Below are 23,792 nucleotides of genomic sequence, written 5' to 3'. Positions count from 1 at the left end.
CGTCATTACAAATAGAAATACATTTGCATTAAATTCCTAGACAACTGACAGAAAATATTATTCGTGTTGCTCCCTCACTCTCAATTTAGTCTTAAAATGGAAGAATCTTTTGAAAAGTGACAGTACTGAACTTTCTGAGCCGATGGCCACCATGTGATCCTGGATCCTGGGCAGGTTCACTTCTAGTGTGGATTTTGGGAATGGCTGGGCAGTCATCCCGCACTTGCTCCTGAGTGGTGGTCTTGAACTTTGGCTTAAAGTCTACTGGCTAGAGGCCAGTGTTTTAGTTTGATAGTGGATCTTCTTGCTGTCAGCTGATAGAGGTGTGATTAGCACCTTGTGTTCCGTAGACACCTCATGCTTCTGGTTAGACTTTGCTCCACAACCCCACATTGTAGAGTCACTCTGTTTCTTGTATTGGGTAAGAAAGAAGGAGTGATGCCAGCAGTGTGTGGGAGTCTGGTCCCAGATGAACTGAGATCCCTGCTGTGCCTGGTGCTGACAGCATAGGGGGTGGCACCAAGTTCTCTCCTGGCCTGCTGCCTCTGTCCCGTGGCCTTCAGTGAGGCACTTCATCTGAGTGTGGGCACTGGCAGCAGCTGTGGGCTTGTCAGAGCTGGTTACCCAATTATTGGAAGGCTCAGCTTATATCATAGAGGAAGACGTGAATTTTATGTGCATTTAAATAACAAAGCTCAGGTAGCCAAAGGGAGCTCTCAAAGGGTGAAGGAGTTGTCCAGCACACCGTTGCTTTCTGTCTTCCATTGAGCTCCTTTCGAGCTCAAGACAAAAGGCAGAGGTGGGTGTTGTTGCAGGCTTCACCATATCACTGTTAAGGCTCTTGGTGGCTGTCCTGTCGTGTGTCCTTTTCCTGGATTGCAGGTTACTGCAGCAGTGTGGGAAGTGTCCTCTAATGTCCAAAGGTCAAGGTGGGGAAACACCCTCTGCCTTACGTTTTTCCAAGGAAAAGTTTATCACTGTGATTCATTTCTTTCTTGAGTGCTGGTGGTGCATCATTCTTTTTCTTCTTGTGGTCATCACTTATAAATTCCGAGACCTGCAGACCCCAGGCCTTGGGATCCTGTTTGTGGTCCTGGACTCTTTCAACTCAGTAAGCTAATACCTTGTCTTCCTTTCTTGGAGAGATTTGTCACTTCACAGCCTATTTGCTTTTCTCGTGGTTTCATTTAGGCAGAAGTGCATGGTGCGCTGAGAATGCTGGGAGGGCATTTGTAGGTCTTGCCATCCAACTATTAATTGTCTTTGCACTTCGGCCGGTGTGTTGTGAGATGTCCTCCAGAGAGTTTGCAGTCTTTCATTTCAGTGATTTAATGACAGCCTATTGTTTTATATCCTTTTATAGTCCCATGATGGCTAGTCTTATGTCATTTTTACACAAGCTAGAGTCATTTGGAAAGAGGGAACCCCAGTTGAGAAAATGCCCCTACTAGATTGACCTGTCAGCCAGCTTATAGCACATTTTCTTAGGAGTTGATGTGGGAGGACCCCGCCCTTGTAGTAGATGGTCTTGGGTTGCCTAAGAAAGCAAAAAGGAGCAAGGTCGTAAGCAGCATTGTCCCATGACTTCCTCTTCAGGTCCTTCCTTGAGTTCTTGCCCTGATCTATCTGGTTGATGGACTACAACCTCTAAAATGAAATCAACCCTTTCCTTCCCAAATTGCTTTTGGTAATGGTGTTTTAGCATGGCAATGGAAAACCTAAGACAGGCCCCACAGGTGTGAAGAGCCTTAATTTACTAGCTCAAGTAGCTGTAGGTTTTGTGCTGCCTTCAGGTGGTCATGGAACCACGAACTATAAACACTTAGTCACTGCTGGAGCAGGAAGTTCATCTGTGGCATCTGACTATGCCTGGTCCTAGGGTAAAAGATGTACATTAAGGTCTATGATCAAACTTTTGCACAAGAACAACTCTCTACATAAGGGTTGATTGAAGTTTATGGGGGGCCTGAGGATCTCACACTCAGACATACTGTGTTTGTCTATGCTTTATTGCAATTGAAGTCTAAACTTGCCTGATAGAGTTCCTAAGAGATGATCAGGCATGACTTTGTATTTTGATTTTTGTCTGAGTTGAAATGACCATAGCAAAATTAGAGAAAAGAAACAATGTGGAGGACAGTGAGGTGGTTCAACAGGTCACACACTCACTGTGTGACTATATGAATTTGTTTCCTGTCACCCAGGTAAAGGTGGAAGCAGAGGACTGTTACCATTGAGATTGTCCTTTGGGCTCTGTAGGTACACCATGCCACACATGCACCCATCCCTTAATATACACATGCATGATGATGATAATAATACAATATTTAATCATTTATTTAAAGTGATTTAAAAGATACCAGAGCATATCGTCTAGCTGACTGTGCCACAATCTAGTGCCATGTACACATTTGGGAGAGGCAGGTTTTTTTTTTTTTTGTTGCCTGGGGACTGCCTATGGGACTTTATAGTTAGAGAATCCTTGAGTTTGGGAAGTTAGTTATGTAATTTATGCTAATACAGGTGTATAGCCAGGTCAAGTCCCTTTTGGCTAGATTTATTTAAAAAATGGTTTTGAGGACAAAGTTTATTAGGTCTCAGCTACCATTCTCACTGCAAATGTACAAAAGAAATTTCTTGGTGTTAATAGAAATTGTTGTGGCTTGTGTCTGTGTGCTCCTCAAGGCTGCTAGAATCCTGACAGCTCTCCATCTATATCCTTCCTAGAGACCAGCCATTTTTTAGTACTGCCTGTGGCTTTGCCTTAGTTGTAAGATTTCCGTTCTCTCTCTTGATTTGGAGATTACTAGACAAGTGTTCCGGTGTTATGCACATTTGCTGCTGTAAAAGACAGCATACAGTTAGCAATTCTTTCCAGTCTACAAACTCTATTAGCTTCCACAAGCAACTGGTTGATCATTAGGGAAGAGAGTTGTGGCTCTGAACTGCATGCCTCTGTGTCACAGTCTGACTTTACCTTTGCTTCTTTTACTTACCCTTGGAATTGATCAGATAAAAATTAAGATATGTATCAGGCCTGGGCTGAACTTAGGCAGTGAGTTGAGACATGTCCTGTGCTAGTTGTAGAGCTGATATGAAATAGTTTTTTCCTAAAGTGAACCCAAAAGTGAAGCCATCTGAGCTTGGGACTTTCAGTGTGGAAAAGTGTCTGATTATGAATGTACACTTAAAAACATACAGGATGATCCAGATTTTGCATATTATCTCAGTTATGGTAATTTGTATTTTTATGGGAATTGGTCCACCTATCCTAAGCTGTCAAATTCATCTAAATATATCTACTTGTGGAATTTCACTTTTAGCCTTTAACAACTACATGATGGGTGATAATGCTATTATTGCATTTTTAGTATTATAATTTTTGTGTGTATATGCACATATTAATGTGTATGTGGGTACATGTGTGTACAGGTATGTGTGTGTATGTGTGTGCAGGGCAGTCAGAGGGCCAACTTGGGCCAACTCAGGCACTGTCTACCTTTTCTTAAAAATTGATCATTTTTTCATTTTTGATACAAGGTCTCTCGATGACCTGGAATTCACTAGGTATGCCATGTTGGCTGGCTGATGAGTCCCATAGCCCCCCACTCCCCACTTCTGGGATTACATGCATGTGCTACCACTAAGTCTTGCGTTTTACATGGGTTCTAGTGATTGAACTAAAGTTTACACTTTCAAGGTAAGCAGTTTCTGACTTAGCTGACTTTTCAGCCTATTACTATATTGGTTTTTTTCTTCTTCTTCTTCCTTGATTGGTTCAGCTGGTCCTGGCGGACTTTCAAGGGTGCAGAGTCTGCCTGGCCTTATACGACTGTCCATTTTCTGTGTAGTTATTTTGCAGTGTGACTTTACTATTTCCTCCCATTTCATTTCTCATTTTTTCCTTAAGTGCCTCAGGCACACACTTAGGTAATTGCTTGTCATTTTGTTGTGGTCCTGCTGTCAGTGTTTAGAGTTATAGGTTCCTTTTCAGATTTTCACTGCAATCCACAAATTACAATAGGTTACAGTTTTATTTTCATGCAGTCCAGAATATTTCTAATCTTTCCGAATTCTTTTACCCATGGGCTACCAAGGAGTAGTTTCCAAGGTTTCAAATATGTAAATGACTTGTTAGATTTTCCTAGGATCTCCACTACCAACTCATAACTTCATTTTGTGGTGAGAACATTCTGGATGCACTTACCCCTATTCCTCTAATTTTAGACGGACAAGGCACTGGGCTGGCACAGAGCTCCACCTCTGGTCAGGATTCAAGGAGGCTTGCTGCTGGACTCTGTTCTAGGTGCTCGGGGCAGGGGCTGGAGTGGGCTGGAAGGGAATGAACACTGTTGTTTCTAGAAGCTTCCTTCCATGCACATCTAACTCTAAAGCCGTGAGTAAAAAGCCTTGAAGCAAGTCAGCAGAGTGCTTGTAGTTCACAGAAGGAGGAAACTTAACTGGTTTCTCCCTCAAATTGTGAATTCACTCACAAAGCTTTGGGCAACTCAGAAAAGTGATGGGAATCCGACTTAACTTCCTGAGAGTTTGACTTCTACCCATAAGTAGTCTGTGTGTGAGCATACAGAGTCCAGGGATGCACTCAAGCTTTGTTATGAAATTCTGTTTTATTCACAAATTTTCTTATGGGAATTTTATCAGTCAGGGTTCTCCAGGGGGATAGAACTGGTAGAATGAAATAAATAACATTCATATCTAAAGGAGATTTATTGGAGTGGTGTATGTTCTGTGTTTGGCTAGTCCAACAATGGCTGTCTCCACACAGAAAGGGCAAGGGTCAGGTAGTTATTCCATCGGGCTGTATGTCTCAGCTGGTCTTCATCTGTGTGAGAACCCTAAAGGAGCATGCTCTAATGTAAGCAAAAGAATGCTTCAGCAGCAGGATAGATGAACTTGCCAGAGAGAGTGACGGCAATCTGGCAAAGAGCAAAATACCTCCTTTCATGTCCTTTGATGTGGGCTGCCACCAGAAGGTGGCCCAGATGTAGGGTCTAATCAAGAAAATCACCTACAGGTGTGCCTGGCTGCTTACATTTTAGTTGATTCTAGTAGTCAAATTATAACCAAGATTAGCCGCTTGGAAACAAATACTGAAGTTTGATATTGTGAGCCCATTCTGTCCTGCCTCATTCTGTACTGTCCCTGGGGTGAGTTTGTACGCCTTGGCACAGTTAGTACCCAATTCACCATGCTGCCCCCAAACAGACTTTGTCCCTGCTAGGGCAGCAAACCACTTGGATTTACATTTGATTAATTTTATAAGAATAGTGATTAACTGAATTTCAGTTATCTCTGAACATCCCTCCCTCCCCACCCTCCATGACAAGGTGTTATGTAGCCCAGGCTGGTCTCAAACTTAAAGGATGGCCTTGAACTTCTTTCTGATCTGATCTTCTTTCCTGTACCTCCTGAGTGCATTACTACACCAGGGCCTTGTGCATTGGCAGCAAGTACTGAACTATATATTCAGTTGTAGATTATCTACATACATATACACCAATATCTGCATATTTATGTACTATATAGATTTTTAAGTGTTCCTTGCACTGGGTTTTGATAGATTAAAAACTATGGCAGATTAATAATCACAACCCTGAACAGTTACTTCAGTAATAATTCTAATATATTCATTGACTTACCTCGGTGAAAATGGATTTTCCCATGTGCTTTGGAAGCTATGATAAGCTAACTTCCCATCATCCTTGACATAGCCCGACATGGTTTCCAGATTTTAAGGTTCTTGAGTTGACTCTTGCATTCTGTATTCCTGTCTCTGTAGACTCAAAAGTTTGTGGTTTCTAAAAGATGCCCCAGGTGTTGTACAGGTGATCACATGATCTCAGACAGGCATGGGACCCTGAGGAATTCCTGAGCCTTTAAAGAAGAATGAGCTTTCTTATGACTTGCCCTTCACTTATTGCTAAGGCTAAAACCAGCTAAAACTCTCCAGGTTGTATCAGAGGGACCCTGGTTTCTATAGGAGGACATCCATAGGGTAGTTATTTTAAAATTAATTTTATTGACTTTTTCTAGTTTAATTTCATGATCTTTTTTTTGTCTTTTTAATTTAAATTAGAAACAAGCTTAACATGTCAATTCCCAGCTCCCTCTCCCTCCCCTCCTCCCTTGCCCCCCCTACCAACCCCTCAGCCCCCCACCAACTCCCACTCTACTCCCCAGGGAAGGTGAGGCCCTCCATGGAAGATCTCCAGAGTCCCTCATTTCATCCAGGGCAGGGCCTAGGCCCTCCCCCATGTGTCCAGGCTGAGAAAGCATCCCACAATGTGGGATGGGCACCCAAATCCATTTGTATGCCAGGAATAAATACTGATCTACTACCCAAGGCTGCGTAGATTGCCAAGGCCTCCTCACTGACACCCACATTCAGGGAGTCTGGATCAGTCCCATGCTGGCCTCCCAGTCATCAGCCTGGGGTCCAAGAGCTCCCCCCTTGTCCAGGTCAGCTGTTTCTCTGGGTTTCACCAGCCTGGTCTTCACCCCTTTACTCATCATTTCTCCCTCTCTGTCACTGGGTTCCAGGAGTTGAGTTCAGTGTTTAGCTGTGGGTGTCTGCCTCTGCTTCCATCAGCCACTGGATGAAGGTTCATGTTTGTATTTTTGTGACTGGGTTACCTCACTCAGGATGGTTTCTTCTAGTGCCATCCATTTGCCTGCAAATTTCAAGATTCCATTTTTTTCCCCTCTGAATAGTACTCCATTGTGTAAATGTACCACATTTTCTCTACCACTCTTCGGTTGAGGGTCATCTAGGTTGCTTCCAGGTTCTGGCTATTACAAAAAATGCTTCTATGAAAATAGTGGAACAGATGTCCTTGTTATATGAATGAACATCTTTTGGGGTATATGCCTAAGAGTAGAATTGCTGGTCTTGTGGTAGACTGATTCCCATTCTCCTGAGGAATCTCCATACTGATATCCAAAGTGGCTGTACCAGTTGGCACTCCCACCAGCAGTGGAGGAGTGTTCCCCTCTCTCCACATCCTCTCCAGCATAAACTGTCATTGGTGTTTTTGATCTTATAACCCATACACTTGGTGCACATATGGATGTTTGTATTTGTGCTCTTAGGGATTGAGAAAGGAAAGTTCAAGAATGGTTAAATTCTCCTGGGGAGTAAAACTGTCTTCTGTCTCCTGCCCTGACAACATCTAATAAGGATCAGTTAAAGCAGGCAACGCTATGCTACCCTCAGTGTAGACTATGGCAGAGGGTGCCGTTTGCACACGCTGTCTGGCTTTCACTGATTGTCCGTTAGGACTGGGTTAGGACTGAACAGAATTTTCTGTGTCTCCATAGTCTTGAAGTAGTCTAATTGGGATTAGCTCGTCATGAATAACACCATCTTTCTATTTTGATGAATTTTAAAAATGATACTTATGTGTCAGTTACGTATCTCACTGTGACTCTGTGTGTGTGTGTATGTGTGTGTGTGTGTGTGTGTGTGTGTGTGTGTATGTCATAGCACCCATATGGAGGTCAGAGGTTGTCATGCTTTTGTATCAACTGTCTTTGTCTGCTGAGTCACCTGATCCACCTTGAAGTACTGTGTAATTTGGTTGATTGCCCTATTTAGAAGTGTTTTCTAAATGTGTAACCCAGGCTGGCCTTAAACTCCTGATCCTCCTGCCTCCACCTCCTTCAGCAAATCCTACTGATGTGTGCCACCACAACCTGCTGGAAGTGTTTTCTAAAAGGCTATGTTGTTAACTTTTGTAAGTTCCCTCCCTCTTTTCTTCCCATCCCCCTCCCTCCCTCCTTCCCTTCCTTCCCTCCCTCCCTTCCCTCCCTCCCCTGGGAATGGAGTTCTACCACATTGCCAGCCCAGGAGGGAATGAGAGTACCCATATTTGATTCTCAAACTGGAGAATGTTTGAGAACAACATTGGAAGAATTTTTTTTTTTATTATTCTGGCACCGATGTGTAGGATTTGGAATAGAGATGAGGCAAAAGCAGAAAGAAAACCTTAAGGACTTCAAAGTGCTCATAAATCATTGTGTACATAAACTTGGATCATTTTTTTTTCTTCAGATGAACCCAGCAGTTTGTTGACTTGCTGTGTTCAGACTTGCGTCAGTTAAGTGAGTTTTAGCCCTTTCCAAAGTCCAGGGAGGTCACTCTGTACTTCACATGTGTGTAGTATGACTGACCTACTGGTGTCTGGTCAGGCATGTTCTATCCGCAGAAAGCGTGTTGGCACATCATGGCTTTCACACTGCCACAGAGCCTGGGAAAGTGGGAGAACAGCACTGAAGGCATCCCATGAGTCCAGTCCCTCTTCTAGAGTTTGGAGCCAGAGCTAGGGCTCCTTACATGCACTTGTACCACACATCTTACCAGGCTCCCCATCTCCTGACTGTCCCAGTAGCTCCTGGAGTCATGGGTGCTGTGGCTTTGGGCCAAGACATTTTAGCTTCTTTGCATGACAGACTCATCCATTACACCAGATGTGGGATGAGGATGTGTGGCGTGTGTGTTTGTGTGTAGGTATGAGAAAGTCAGAGGTCAACTCTTGTGTGTTCTTTCTCAGGTTGTTTTTTTAAAAATTTTTATTTATTTATTTATTTTTTGAGACAGGACCTTTCTGGCTTGTGGAGATAACCAAGTAGGCTAGGTTGGCCAGCTGGTCAGCATACCTCAGGGACCCACCTGTCTCCATCTTCCTAAGGAAGATGACAAGTGTGTGTTTATGTAAGTCCTGGGGATTGAAGTCTGGCTCCCATGCTCCATGGCAGAGCATGTTATTGACTGAGCTACCTCCCTGCTCAGGTTGGCCTGATGTTTGTGAGTGATTTTGTACTAGTCCTTTACTGGCCAGGCGGGGCCAAAGCTGAGGGTGCTTATTGCCCAAACCCACTGAGTTTGTTACTGACCCAGCAGATGCTAACAGGGAGGCCCACACAGGCAGGGAAGGAGGTCCCTGTGGCCTTGGACACCCTGTGGTTACAGAAGCCACTAAGGTCTGTGCTCAGGGAGGGGAATGTAAGGCTGTGGAACCAGGGACAGGCAAGCTTGTGTTTTTAGAAGTCATTACCTCTGTTGACTCTAACCTAGGTCGAAAAATAGTCACAGCAGAGAGCTTTAGGAAATGATATGGCTTCTGTGGAAGGCTGAAACACATTTTAGGCAGAAATCTGTGAGGCACAGATTGATTACCCACAAAGATCTTTAAACCTGGAAGGACTGAAATATGTTTCTATCTTTAGAAATTGATGCTTAGATACTACATTTTCATGTTATATGAGAGTGTGGAATCTCTTTCTCCCCCCTTTCTCCCATCCCTGAAAGTGCTTACCCGGGGCAGCAGAATTAGTCCACAAACAAAAAAGGTATGTTGCATTGAGTATGTATGTCTTCTCAGAAAATCTCACAGTGTAAGACATAAGTTCACAAAGTTGAAAAATGCAAGGACCCTTTTTGAAAATCTTGGCCCACGGCTCACAAAATAGCTCTCAGTACCTTTTGAGCGGTGACTAAAGTCCCTGAGCTGTTTGAAATTGTTTATTTTATTTCATAAAGCTTGCATCTCATAATTGAATTGCACAGATAATCACAATACTTTTTCGGCTATGTATCTGTCCACCTGTTATTACCTGTTTACCTGAGCCAGGGCCTTCCTCTCAGGCTGGAGTCTCAACTTGTACTGCAGCTTTCTTCATACTGTGAGGACAGGCAGGTGCCACCTCCCTCATTTGAACTACTCCATTCAGATGTATTGGGTTCATCTAATCCTTGCAACAGCTATGCGAGTTAGATGTTCTTGCTGCATTTCTCTGTGCGGAAACTGGGAAGTGGCTGTGAAGTTTTCCTTACAGCAGTCTTTACATTTATTCCTACACATCCATTTTCACTCCTGAGAGAGTAGCCATGTGGCTCACAAGGCCGATTTTAAAAGCTCTGCTGTGCCTAGCATGGGCGTCATGTCCTGAATCTGGCTTTGTTCCTTGGGCCGCAGCATCCAGTAGGCTAAGCGATGTGTCTTAGTTGGGGTTATCATTGCTGCGATGAAACACCAGGATCAAAGGTCACCTGGGGAGGGAAGGGTTTGTTTGGCTTATGCTTCCACATTGCTGTTGATCATTGAAGGAAGTCAGGGCGAGGCCATGGAGGGATGCTGCTTACTGACTTGCTCCATATGACTTGCTCAGCCCACTTTGTTAGAGAGCCCAGGACCACCAGCCTGGGGAATGGCACCACCTGTAATGGGCTGGGCCCTCCTGTGTCAGTCACTAAGAACCTGCAGCCTGATCTTACCGAGGCATTTTCTCAGTTAAGATTTCTCCTTTCAGGTGATTCTAGCTTGTGTCAAGTTGACATAAAACCGTTCAGCAGTGTCTGTGGGACTCCTTGTGACAAGTAGTCCATGAACAACAATCCTTTCTATATTTTGTTTTGAAATGATACATAATAAACATACAAAATAGTACAATGTGCCTAATTTTAGGATATCCTGGTTTATGAAAACTGGCCCATTTGATTAATAAGCATATTTTATTTGTATTTTCTGTTGTGTTTTTGTGCTCCGCTTTCTGTAGCAATAATCAGATTATTTAAATCTTTGACTGGGATTAGGAACAGGATAACCTATTACATATAACTTAATGTTTTACTGGACAGTTTAGAAAACCATTAGCAGACTTAGAGTTTTTTCTGTTTTTTTTTTTTTTTTGCTAACAAATTTAGAAATGTGAGCATTACAGACACAGCAATCAGCACAATTAGGCCAGGATGGAGGTGAGCCAGGCATTCTTGTCTGGCTGCTAGAGACTGTGGGTCCCACTTCAGCACTGTAAGGAAAACAAACTTCTCCAGTAAAATGAGGTGTCAGAGGACCAGAGGGAAACCCCTGCAAGAGAATGGCTGACTTCAGTTACCTTGTATTGATGTCCACTTGACCTTGTAGTTTTTAAACGACTCTTCCTGTCTGTGCACACATGCCTGTGCCACCGTAGTGTGTGGCAGCCAGAGGAAAACTTTGAAGAGTTGGCTCTTTCTTTCTATCTCCCCAGCGTGTCTTCTCGCCAGACCCCAGATTTTGAGTCAGGGTCTCTCACTGAAGCTGGGTCTTGCCATTTCTGCTGGTGTCTGTGTACGCATTCCCGGGAATTTCCTGTTTCTGTTCTCTGGCACGTGGTAACATAGCTTTCCATTGTGCCCAGTGTTTACATAGGTGCCGGGGATTTGAACTCAGGTCCTTATGAACTTCCAATGTTTTACACATGGGTTATTGTCTCAGCTCCCAAGGCCATGGCAACTGCAGAAAGAAAGTCATAGGTCATGCTGTAGTTTCTCACCGCAATGAATTGGTTTTGTTTAATCTTGAAAAATGTTACCTAGAAAAATACCTTAGTGTTACTAGCTTTTTAAAAACTTCAGATTGATTTTTTATTTTCTCTTGAACATTTCAGTTTTCATGTCCTTGAATGCTGGTCACCATGTTTCCTTTAAGTGTGTTTTTTCCTTGATGGACACATGAGCCCTCATTTTTTAATTTGCTGAGAATGGACACATCTGCTTATGCTCAGAGAGTGCCATCTGCTGGTGGCTTAGGTTTGGACACCAGTAAGGGCCCTGTCTCCAAAGTAAAGTTGGAGAGCTACAGCAGCAGCCTGAGCCTGGCCTTAAGCTTTTACCGTGTTACCCAGAAAGCAAGGAGCTACTTAATACAAAGGAACGATCCCTGAATTCTGCAGTTGCCTGTCTGTTTCACTGTAATCAATACCCAAGTTTATCTCAAAGCACTGTGTACCAGGGTAATGCAAGATTTATGAAGAGGTTGTATTTTCATTTACCTCAGGCTGGGAACTGTTAGAGTGAATATCCTAAAGGTTTCTGATAAAAGGAGGGTGAGATTGGTTACTGTGGTCTGATCAGTATCTAATAGCATTTTGATTTTTAGGACATTGTTCAAAATCACAAGTAACCCAAGCTGAAAGTTGCTTGTGAAGCCAAGACAGTACCTACCTGGACAATTTGGGGAGTGCATAACAGAACCACAGGGGTTATATACCTTTAACTTACAAAGGCAGCAAGAAATATAGGAAGCTCTTAAACACAAGGTTATACCAGGAGTGCTGTGTGTGTGTGTGTGTGTGTGTGTGTGTGTGGTAGGGTCTTGTTATGTAGTCCTGGGGACTCTGATACTCTCTGTGGAGCCAGCCATGTTGGCCTCAGACCTACAGTATTTCTTCTGCCTCAGTCTCCTGTTTGCTGAGGTGATGAGTATGTGTCACTGTGTCATCTCCAGATGGCCTCCTTGAGCTACTTCTTGTGTAAGGTTGTGGCACTTGTGCAAGCTTGTCTTCTGTGATGGTACATCACACTGTCATGCACACAGACGTCGTCTTCTTAACTCTGTGACTTTATGTACTTTTTTTTTTGGTCAGGGTTGTCACAGTAATTACACCTTGATCGTGGCAATGTCCATGTTTGTTTCATTTCTCTGTGCCTGTAATTGGCAGTGATCTCTTGCAGAGCACTGGGTGTGAATTCTGTTTTCATTTTTGTGTTGGTCAGTACAGGGGAGGCAGCAGGGATGAAGGGCAGGATGCTTGGTGGTGAATCTCACTTCTCTCCTGTTTCGTTAATGTGTATTTACAACGTTGTATGTGTGCTTGATTGCAGATATTGGTAACTCTCAGTGATCTCTGCCATACATCCAGGCTAGAGGGATACTTAGTGCATTGGTTGTGTCTCCCACCATATGTCTGAATTTCCCTATCTTGGCGGCCACAATCATAATTGGCGAAATCATCTTGGCACCAGTGCCTCCAGGACAGTTTTGCTCAGTACTTCTGTCTGTGACCAGAGATGTGAACAGGGCTCCTCTGGCTGCCTCATCAGATGTGAAATGTGAACTCATGGGTAGCAGACCTCAGGCAGGTCTGAGAAGTGCCCTCACCTGCCTCACTGGCTCCTCAGCTGGGAGTGTTCAGCCCTGAGCTGCATCTGGTGCTGTGTGGTTGGATGAAAAGAATCAGCCACCTGCCAGGATGTCACATTCCGCTGGAACCAGCTTCGTCCTGCCTTCCTTTCACAGGGCTTACTTCATACTCCACTCCTCCCACAGTGGTTAGATTCTTTTCCATGGAAGAAGAGGGGTGTAACTAAAGAAGCAGCAATTTTTAAAGATTAGGGTTCATTTCTCCCCCCCCTAGAATAAGCGCATTGTTTTTAACTCTGTACTTGGTTTCTTCATGGGTCTTTGTAAAGCTTGTTACACTGCCTAAGTTAAATGCCATGAGATCACACTGCTCTATGTAGTTTGATTTGGTGTTGATGTAAAATAAATTATGGTTTTCAAGATCCTTTGCCATTATTGCCCAGCTGGCAAAAAAAGTGTGTGTGTGTGTGTGTGTGTGTGTGCGCGTGTGTGAGAGAGAGAGAGACAGAGAGACAGAGAGACAGAGAGACAGAGGGGGGGAGGGAGAGAGGAGATTTCCATGTTATTTTTTGAAACATGATTTCTTGCTGGATCCAGAGCTTAGCAACTGGATGGGCTTGCTGGCCAATGAGCTACAGGATATACCAGTCCCTCTGTCTCCAAGCTCCAGGGCTGGGCTTGTAGGTGCATTCTCTAGCACCTAGTGTAGGTCCTCATGATTGTATGGCCATTTTCCCAGACTTGACTTCCTTTCTGGTGTAAAGCAGAATGCGTTTACAACTGGTGTCTTTCTTCCTCTGAATAGTATTTTGTTTCATTATAACATGTGTCTTTAAGGAGGGATAGTTCTTTTTTTTTTTTTGGCTTCTTGGAAGTGGATCTTTTTTTGTTGTTGTTGTTTCACATGTTAATCCCAGCTTTCTCTCCCTCCCCATCCCTCCCCACCAGGCCCCCAGTCCCCCACCCAATCTCCATAAGGAGGGATAGTTCTTAAAGACAAACTTCTTGAAATTGTAATGGATTTAGCTTTGCTAAGTAACTTTGAACCATTTTCATGATGTCAGTGGGATTGTAACTTTGCCTTTCTCCCCTCTCCTCTCCCTCCCTCCCTCCTCCTCTCCTTCCTTCCCAATTTGTGACTTGCAGAATTTCTTTACTCATTCCAGGTGGACCGGAAACTCACGATCCTCCTGCCTTAGCTTCCCAAGTGTTGACATTACATGTGTGCACCACCATGTGTGTCTTAAGAAGTTTTTATCTAGTATGAGATGGCATTATTTCAAGGAATCTTAAGAAAGACTGATTTGTTTATGCGTCTATGTCTAGACGTGTATATGTGTGTGTAAGTCTGTAGGCAAGCCTGTGTATTCACAGAGGCCAGGATAGATGTAACGTGTTCTCTACCACCCTTAGCCTTTTTCCTTTGAGGCACTCTCATCCTAGAGCTCCTGTTTTCTCATCTTGCTTGCAAGCCCCAGACATTGATCCTTTTACCACTGTCCACGCCTCCCTGTATCTCCTTCCCAAGCTGGGGTTACAGGTTGCAAAGACCCCTGACTTGTTACATGGTGCTAGGATTCACACTCTGGTTCTCTTTGACATTTGAGAAAGTGCTCTGAACTGCTGGACCATCTTTCCAGACCCCAAAGGAGGAGGTCTTTTTCCTCTTCCTCTTCCTCTTCCTCATCTTCTCCTTCTCCTTCCTCTTCCTCCTCATCTCCCTCTTCTTTCTCTTCCTTCTTCTTGCTCCCTCTTCCCTCCTCTCCCTCTTCTACTAAAACAGAAGACCCATAAAGCACACTGGACTCAGTTGACTTGAGGGGCAGTTTATTTCCAAGGTGCTCTGTGTCCCAACCCTCTTCTTTGTGTATTTAAACAAAGGAAAGACAGGTTTTTGCAGGAATGCCAGGTGACTATGGGCAGGTCCATACGGGAAGAAACCTCTGTCTTCTCCTGGAAACAAACAGACACCATAGTCCCTCAGGCTCATCCCATGAGTTGTTCTCCATTCTGGATTACCAGTGCATGAACTCTGATGTTTATTTCCCATGCATTGTGTGCTGACTCTTAGGTTAATTGAGTCGCTGGTGCATAGGTGTTACCCTGCTGGGACACAAGAACTGAAGTCTTGTTGTCCTTGAGTTCAGGGTGCATGTCTTACTCAGACTGCTTTAAATGTCTTCACTGTGGGGTGGAGGTTGGAGGGCATGGGCCAGAGGTGGCTGGAGGTGGCAGGGATGGTCGGCTTGCCGTCACATGAACACTCTTTCATGGGTGGCTTCTCCTGGTGGTTTCTCTGGAACTCACAGGCACATATTTGTGGCCTTGGTCGTCCAACAAGTTTTGTTTCCTTGTCTAGTCTTGTTGGCCAGCTGGTTATTTTAGTCTTTTGATAAACAGGAAACTGGAAGAGCTACTACAAGCCACTCAGGGAATGTTCAAGGAACTATTAAATACATTGAGGGGCAGAGATTTTAACCAGTAAGATTTAAGAGGAGTTCTGATAAAATATTCAAGCAGTCTTTATAGTTTTAGAACTTAAAACAGCTGTAGCTTGGGGTCTCTTACATGCTTCCTCCTTTCTACTGTAGCTTGTGGGTTTGCTGTGCTTGCTGCTGCTGTCCCAGGCAGGCACTCCTCATGGCAGTTGTTTAACACTAAAGTAGCGCTGGCGATGTTCAAGGGCCAGGTTCTGAGCACCGGACACTCTCACACGAAGGGCTCTGCCATGGTCTCTTCTGGCAGGGGTTGGCCCTGGCCTAGCTTAGCACAGCTCGTCCCCATCTCCGTAGACCAGGGTGAGGGGTGGAAATATTTGTGCTCAGGTGCATGTTATATCCAGGTCCTGTTCAAACACACCGGGGGTATTCCAACCCCTCACCTGTCCCCCGTTGAAATGAAGTGATGGGTCTGTAGGAAGTGGTTTTTTTTGTTTGTTTGTTTGTTTTGTTTTTTGTTATTAGCGTTTCACAGTTCTGGAGCTGGAGTTCTTCTATCCATGTGCTGGCATTTGATTTCTGTAACTGGGTGTTGTTTTGAACTTTTTTTAAGCCCTTGTTGCTTTTAAGTCATAGAGGTCAGGAGTGCGCTCATGGAAGTGGTTGTTGTGCCCATATGTTCTAAAATGATGTTACTTCCAGAGTGGGTGACCCGGGTCCCTTTTCATTCTTTGTTGATGCTGGGGACGGAACTCAGGGCCTGGCTCATGCTGTGTTCATAGTGGTGTGTGTGTGTTCACAAAGTGCTGTTATCTCTGGCTGTTGCAGAGGTTCAGCAAGTCCTCCCAACGTGGGTGGGACAGCAGGAGTCTGCCATGCAGGGGTTCTTCAATACAGTTGACTGTTTTCACTTGGAGAGTCTTCTGTAGGGGTCTAGTGGAGCTGGATTCTTGGGTCAGCGTAGGGTGGTGAGCTGGTTAGTTTGTGTCAACTTCAAACTAGCATCACCCAAGAAGAGGGACCCTTGGGTGAAGAATTGCTTTCATTAGATTGGCCTGTAGGAGAGTCTTTCTTGGTTAATGATGGACGTGGGGTCTAGCCTGCTTTGGGTGTTGCTGACATGGAGAAGTGGTCCTAGTTTGTGTAAGGAAGGCTACTGAGCAAGGCAGTAAGCAGCAGTCCTCTATCGTTTCTGCCACCAGGTTCCTGCCTTGGTTTCCCTAAATGACATTGGTGATTAGGACATGTAAGCCAAATAAACCCTCTCCCCAAGTTGCTTTTGGTCAGTGCTTTATCATAGCAGCAGAGAAGCCAAACAATGCAAATGGACAAGTGGTTTATCTAATTATTAATATTGTATGTGTTTAGTGTTCTGCACCCATGCATGTCTGTGTACCATGTGTGTGCCTGGTGGCAGAAGAGACCAAAAGAGGGCATCAGTCCATTGGAACTGGACTGATGGTTGTGAGCAGCCATGTGGGTGCTGGGAATGGAACCCAGGTCCTTTTGAAGAGCATCCGCTGCTCTTAACCCCAGCCACCTCTCCAGCCCCTAATATACACAGTGTAAATTGTGCATTATGAGTTGTTTACATGATCTAAATTATATATTGATGACCACAGCCACCTCATTTATCCTTATTTAGGGGGGCCTTCCTGGAGTGTATTTCATTCAGGCTGTAGTTCAGACTCTAGGGCTGTGCTGTATAGAGTGTGCCTGTCCTGCCTACAGTGGAGTGTAGTGGCTTGGGAAGGGCCAGACCACTGAACAATTTCATTGCCATACAATGATTAGTGATAGAGCAGCTGCCCGAGGATGCCCTGCTTATCCAAGCATTGCCACCACTCTCTGGCTCTGTCATGAAGGCCCTGTTCTAGCCCCATGTCTGGAAGCTCCCCACTCCCCACTGTGCCCCTGTAAAGCCCCCCTCCCCATGCTGTCCCCATGAAGCTTGCACTCTTTCTCTTGTCTCTCCCCGGTGCAGCTGGCACCCTCCACTGCTTACCTGTTTGCTGAAGCCTCACAAACCTGTTCTACTCCAGCATTCTCCCTTCCTTATCTGATAATGCTGCTGTTTCCAGTGTTGTCATTTGAGGAAGCCTGCTTCCTAATTACCAGCTGTGTAATTACATCCTTTGGAGTTCCTACACAGCTAATTTGTTTCTTTGTTTCCAAGCAGGATTTTATAAGGAACTTTAAGTGTGCGTGGGAGTGTCACTTTGGGAGGCTGGTCCTGTTTCTGGAGACCTTGGTGTAGGTGATTACCTGGTATTTGTGGCTGTCATTCTCCTCTGGAAATAGGTTGAGGCTGTTTCCATTCACCCTTCCATTCCCTCTCTTCAGTCCTTCCCATATTCCTTCCCGCTTGCTATTTCTCAAATTCATGAACTCTATTTCTTTAATGTTGTTACAAATATATTACTAAACATGGAACTATAACCTGCTCAGAAAAGGCATGTGGGGTTAGCCCTTATTTTAAAATTCCCCCTTTTCAGAATAATTCCCCTATAACAGACTAAGTGTTAGTAGGACAGTCAGCCAGACAGGACATCTCTGTCACATACTGGTCCCTAGGCTCAGGGACCATCACAGAACTATTGTAAGAGGATTAGGTCAACACAGCATCTTCTAGGTATGACAGACACTCATCAGCTGCAACAGCTGTGGTGGCATGCACACTACCCAAGCCAGCCGATATTCCAGCAGGAGGGGGTGGGAGTTCTTGATCCCACACCCCTAACTGAGGAGCCATGGACACTGGATGGCTTCTGGAGGAGAGGTAGTCAGTCTTCTTTAGAGGTATGAATCCTGGTAGGTCAGCCAGGCCCTGGTGGCTGGTCCTACACCGAGGAGTATATGTGCAGCACACATTGGGTAAGATGGGTTAGTTAAAAAAAATATATAAAAGAGGACATGAAGCTGGAGACATGACAGGAAGGTGTGGATGGATCTAGGAGAAGTTAGGGAGAGGAGTTGTGGGTGGTAAACATGAGCAAAATACATGATATGAAATTCTCTAAGAATTAATAAAATATAGTGCAAATGTCCTTATTTTGACTGAGAGTAAAGGCAGAGCCATCTCCAGAAGGGTGGGAACTATTTGTTGCCCAAAGCCCCCCTGAATGAGTGAAGAATGTCATCTAAATATTTGTCAGGGAAATAGATGGCATCATGTGGTGTCTGTCATTTCAACTCTGGTGGATTGATTGGACAGATACAAGTGGGTGAGGGCCAAGGTCAGGAAGAGTAGATCTATGGCAGGAAGTCGAGTGTGGACGAGAGTGCTGCAGTGGGTGGGAGTGAGCCTGACTTTCCAGGAGGTGCAGACAAGCGCACACACAGCTTCGTAGGAGGAGAGTTGTTTCCCTGGTATACAGGCCAGACAGACACACATGGAGGGCTGGTCTGTGAGGCTGTCGCTCCCTCCGCTCTGCTTTGACTGTTAGGTTACTTGCCAGTAGCCGGTAGAGCCACAGGAAGGAGTATCCTTTGAAGATACTATCATCAATCCCTCCCTTGACTAAGGATAAGACTGGGAGGAGAGGCAACCCCACCTCTGACATCAGCAGTCCCAGGGACCTCAGAGACAGGCCTGCCACTCTCCATGGGCTGTTCTGAGTTGCATGCCGAGCACCACTGTCTGGGGCCCTTCCTGCCTTGTTCCAGGTTGGCATTGTGACAATGTGGTGTTGTGGGGCCCCAACCCAGAGCCAGCGCAGAGTGGGCTGGGCTGAGTTTGAGTGGAAAAGCCACAAGCTGCAGTTGGCTCACTGCTTCCCCAGGCTTCCAAGGGGGAAAGTAGAGGTAGGTATCAATCTTCCAGGGCTTAATTTTTCTTCCTCATCCCTGATCTTTTGACTGGATCCTGTTTAGGATTTCCAGGTGTGTGGGATTACTATGTGTGATTGTGATGGGGTAATCTGAGAGAGGTTTTGTTTTTGTTTTTGTGGTTCCTTTTTTTTTTTTTTCTGTTACACGTGAATAAGCCAAGAGGTGGGTTTGGATTAAGCGGGAGAAGGGACATGTTTTCAGATTGCTTTGTTGGTCTCAGAGAATTCTGAGTTGTTGAGATTGGGTCATATTTCAGTGGGGGTGTTCTTTTTAAGGTCAAAGAGTTCCCTTTGGTCTGTATCTCGACTCCTTTTTGCTGGCTGGGTAGTGAATATATAGATTTTCTTTTGTCAGCTGATAGCTGTCTTTAAAGACCTCCTAAGGGTGGTTATCTGGATTCTCATTTGCTGTGTTCAAGAGAAACAGTCCCTGTTTGTATTTTGAGTTGATGGATTGTCTTTCTTTCTTTCTTTCTTTCTTTCTTTCTTTCTTTCTTTCTTTCTTTCTTTCTTTCTTTCTTTCTTCCTGCAGTTTGGCTCCAATCAATCCTGATAGAATCATAGCCTATAGGTGCAAAGCATCTTTCCTTACACTTCTGGAAGTGATGGATATTGTCTGATTGGTGGTGATGCTGCTACTGCTGCTAGTGGTGGAGGCTCTGTGTGTGTGTGTGTGTGTGTGTGTGTGTGTGTGTGTGTGTGTGTGTGTGTGTGTGTTGGTTCCAGATCAATCACAGATGTTATCTCATGAGAAAGAGAGAGAGACAGAGAGACAGAGAGAGACAGAGACAGAGAGACAGAGACACACACAGAGAGAGGAGACAGACAGATCAGCCTCCCATGTTGTTTTTCAGGCTCTGTCCATCCTTTTCTGAGACAGTTTCTCACTGAACCAGGCATCACCAGTTGTGCTAAGCTGGCTGGTCAGTGAGCCCCTATGCTGGGATTACCAATACATGCTGCCATGCCTTGTCTCTTCCAAAAGGCACGGCTTCTGGAAACCAGACTCAAGTCTTATGCTTGAGGCAAGCACTTGGCCAGCCGAGCTGTTCTCTAGACACGATACTATCTTCATTGCCTCCCCACCCTGGCCCCACCTGTGGCCCTTCACCTGGTGAACCCAGGGCTTGAGAGAGATGGGTGCATGACCCGCTGCCAGTGGTCAGGGAGCTCATGGTGGCAGAGCTCTTGAGGCTGCCCTGCAGTCTGCCTTGCTCATACTTTTGCTTGGCCGCCCTGCACATCCAGTGCCTCCTCACACACTCCCCTGCTTTGTCTCTCTCTGTCAGGTGGCCGTACTAGCCTCTTCCAGTCTCTCACATTCACCGGGACTGGAGGCCAGATGCCAGGGTACCCTGACTTCTAGATGAAACTAACCTGCGGGTGAGAGCAGAGGTGTCAAAGCTGCAGTCTGCGTGTCTGGCTTCTGATGGCCTTATATTGGGTGTCATCTGACGATAAGACAGTAATCAATGGGGGTTCCTTAGACTGGAGAACTGGAGGGTGAAGGATGAGAGACAGGCGTGGTTCTGTGCTTTTCCGGGCAATTTGGTGATCACATTTCCCAAGAAGCACTCATGGGAAGCCTTTCCTTTGCATACTACAGTCTTTAGCCTGTCTCTTTAGTACACAGCATTTATATAACGCAGTGCATTGTTCTTTGTTCTGCACTTAAAAAAAAAGCTTATAAAAATCCCGTTGGGCATTTTACCAGTGAGAAAAGCTAATACCACAGGAGCACAAAGGAAACAGGCTCTTCAGTCCAAGTCAGTGTCTGATGAGTACCCCAGGGCTGAGGCCCATGTTAAAGAGGAGGTTTTCCCCCAGGCATGGGAAGGTAAATACAACTAGGGTAGTTCAGAATGCAGCCATGGGAGCATTCCTGTGAAAACCAGGTATGTTCCAGGGGGTAGAAGTCAGGCTGTGACTGTTACGGGAGCAAGATGGGGTAGGAGCAAAGTGAGATGAGGTGGCAGTGTAATTACAGTACTGAGCAAGACTGACAAGCAGCAAGAAAGGAAGAAATGCATTCACTGTTTGTTTAAATGGTTAGATCAAAGATTATATCAACTTCATTAGGGGAAACCTGAAAGTGTTTGCCTGGGGGAGGCACCTCCAACTTGTAGGGATCCTAGGGGGTAACTTCCCGTGAACTAAGAGTGTTCTGAGGATTTTATTTTTTTAAAGATAGGGTTGTGTGTAGACCATGCTGGCCTGGAACTCACCATGTAGCCAAGGTGGGCATGTTTTTCCTGCCTTCACTTTCTAAGTTCTGGAATTATTGGCATATACCATTATACCTGTGGTGTTGTGAATGGGATGCTGTCTTCATGCATTCTAGGCAAGACATCTACCAACTGAACAACATCCCCACTCCCAGGAAAAAAGCTTGAATTTTGCTGGTCAGTGTTTCATGGATGGGATGTGCTCAACTTGTTTTAGAAAATTGCATGTTTAGCTGGAGATCAATCACATTTATCTCTCCACATTTTTAGTTATTGAATCTGTGGCTATTTTCAATTTTAAGCCTTTAAAAATATTTCCATGATAACAAGTCTCTCACCCAAATTTGCACTAATGGTTTGGAGGTTCAGCTCAGTGGGTCGATTCCTTGCCCTGCACATGCAATGTCTTGTATTCATCCTTAACATTGAATAAAAATTTCCATCCCCCAGGTTCCCCTCTCATGTGCTTGACAGGTTTACACCCTGGGACACTGATCATGCTGACTTCCTGTGTTCTCATTAACTCAGTCACTGCATTTGTTTAAAGTTTCTCTGGTTTCCAGTTTGTTATGCACAGTCCGAGGATAGTTGGGGGCTAGTTGTATCTGCTGACAGCTGGTCAGGCTGAGCAGTGGGAGGTATGCTAGAGATGGAAGTCATGTGATGATGCTCCGCAGGACAGATCCCTGCTCCCCCCCCGGCTCTGTGTCTGCAGAGAAGCCTCTCCTCATAGTCCAGCAGCTCCACACTCCACTGGCCAGCTACTGCGTACAGGAGGGGCTATGCTGCCACCTCCTTTAGTGTGTCAGCATGAGCTTTCTCAGACTTCTCTGCTTGGGAACCTGAGCTCTTCTTTGTCTTCTGACTATTCTCTATGCTTCCTTTCTTGGTTTGAAGACTTGGGACGAATTGTATTTTCCTAGATGCATGTTGCACTGTAGGTTTTTAACTTGTGTATGCTCGTCTACATCTGAATTGAGAACGAGCTAGGTTTAAGTATGTGGATCTGTATATGCATGGGTGTTCATGTAGTTAGTTCTGTATACATGTGTGCGTGTGTGTGTGTGTTGATGGAGAATGACTCTGGGTGGCATATCAGGGAACACTATCCATTTCTGTTAATAGGGTCTCTTATTGACCTGGAGCTCACTGATTAGGCTTGACCTTCAGGCCATGTGGCCAGCAAGAACCAGGGCTCTTCCTGTTCCATCTTCATAGCACTGGGATTACAAGCACAGGACGCCACACCTGACAGGTTTATATTGTTCTGGGGATTGGACTCTTGCTTGCAAGGCAAGCGCTTTGCCAACTGAGCTATCCCTCAGCTTGAACAAGCTATTTTAAAACAATAGCCAGTGTTATGACACTTCATTGACATTTTCTAAGAAGGGTATTTACTTTAATATTTACAAAATAATTATTGCAATTAGGAAAATTAACAACTTCTAACAATTATTTGATACATAATCTATGGTAACAGACTTCAAGTAGTCCACAAGATGTCTTTAAACTTTGTTGCAGGCCTGTAATCCCAGCTGTCTGTTCAAGACAGGCCTACCTGGGCTATAGACCAAATTTAAGGCCATCCATTGAAACTGAGTAAGACAACGTCTCAACATTAAGTGGGGAACATAGCTAAGTCAGTGTTAGAGTGCTTACATAGCATGCCTAGGACCAAAGTTTATTCCCCTGGTATTTTGGTACTTTGGATGGAAATTGTGTAGTTACTAATGAGCTCCAGTACTGAGCCTCCACATTGTTAGCCCGAATCTCTTTTCTTTGTAAAAATTCAAACAAGGATTCAGCCAAGAGCCACATTTGAACATCATCATGCTTCTGCAGTACCTTTGATTTCCATCAGTCCCCATTATTTGAAAACGATCGACTTTTAACATTTTTTTCTTGAAAAGAATTTGAACCACCAATTCACACATTGCCTAGCTTCTTAGCTGTTGACATCTAATGGCGTTTACCTTCTTCCTAACCTCACAAACACATATCCACACATCACATAAATGCTGCCATTAGGTGCCTTCCTAGTATGCTGCTTCTCACCCGTAACCGCTTCAGCAGGCATTCCCTTCAAATCGAGTGTGCGTTTACTTAACTGCTATACAGTGCTCACATCGTGACTCATCGTTTACTATGACAAGATTCTTTATACTATCCTTTCCACAGGTTTTTGTCTTTAGAGGCCTGTACTGCTCTTAGGTTGGCTAAAGCGAACTCTCTTTCTCTGGCTTTTATTCATTTTTATCTTATGTGTGTAGACGTTTTGCCTGCATGTGTCTGTGCATTATGTGCAGTGCCCTCAGGGCCCAGAAGAGTGAGTCAGATCCCTTGGAACTGGAGCTAGAGACAGTTGTGAGTGCCTTT

General features: G+C 44.8%; 1 protein-coding gene across 22 annotated transcripts in view; it reads left to right on the top strand.

Annotated features, from left to right (window-relative positions):
- The window catches only part of Pard3 (par-3 family cell polarity regulator), a 531,306-nt gene that overhangs the window by 62,645 nt on the left and 444,869 nt on the right, over positions 1 to 23,792 (top strand). For 12 of the 22 annotated variants that reach the window (XM_040755287.1, XM_040755285.1, XM_040755282.1 and 9 more), the window contains exon 1: positions 19,145 to 19,165. The exons of 8 other annotated variants lie outside the window; for them this stretch is intronic. The gene's annotated coding sequence lies outside the window, so the exon portion shown is untranslated. Of the gene's footprint in view, positions 1 to 19,144; positions 19,166 to 23,792 lie in introns of those variants that run through there. 2 more of the 22 variants (XM_040755294.1, XM_040755293.1) reach the window with 1 other exon arrangement.

Source organism: Mesocricetus auratus, unplaced genomic scaffold, assembly GCF_017639785.1.
Source record: "Mesocricetus auratus isolate SY011 unplaced genomic scaffold, BCM_Maur_2.0 Super-Scaffold_100013, whole genome shotgun sequence".
NCBI classification, from domain to species: Eukaryota; Metazoa; Chordata; class Mammalia; order Rodentia; family Cricetidae; genus Mesocricetus; species Mesocricetus auratus.
This window is presented reverse-complemented; position numbering and strand designations above follow the sequence as displayed.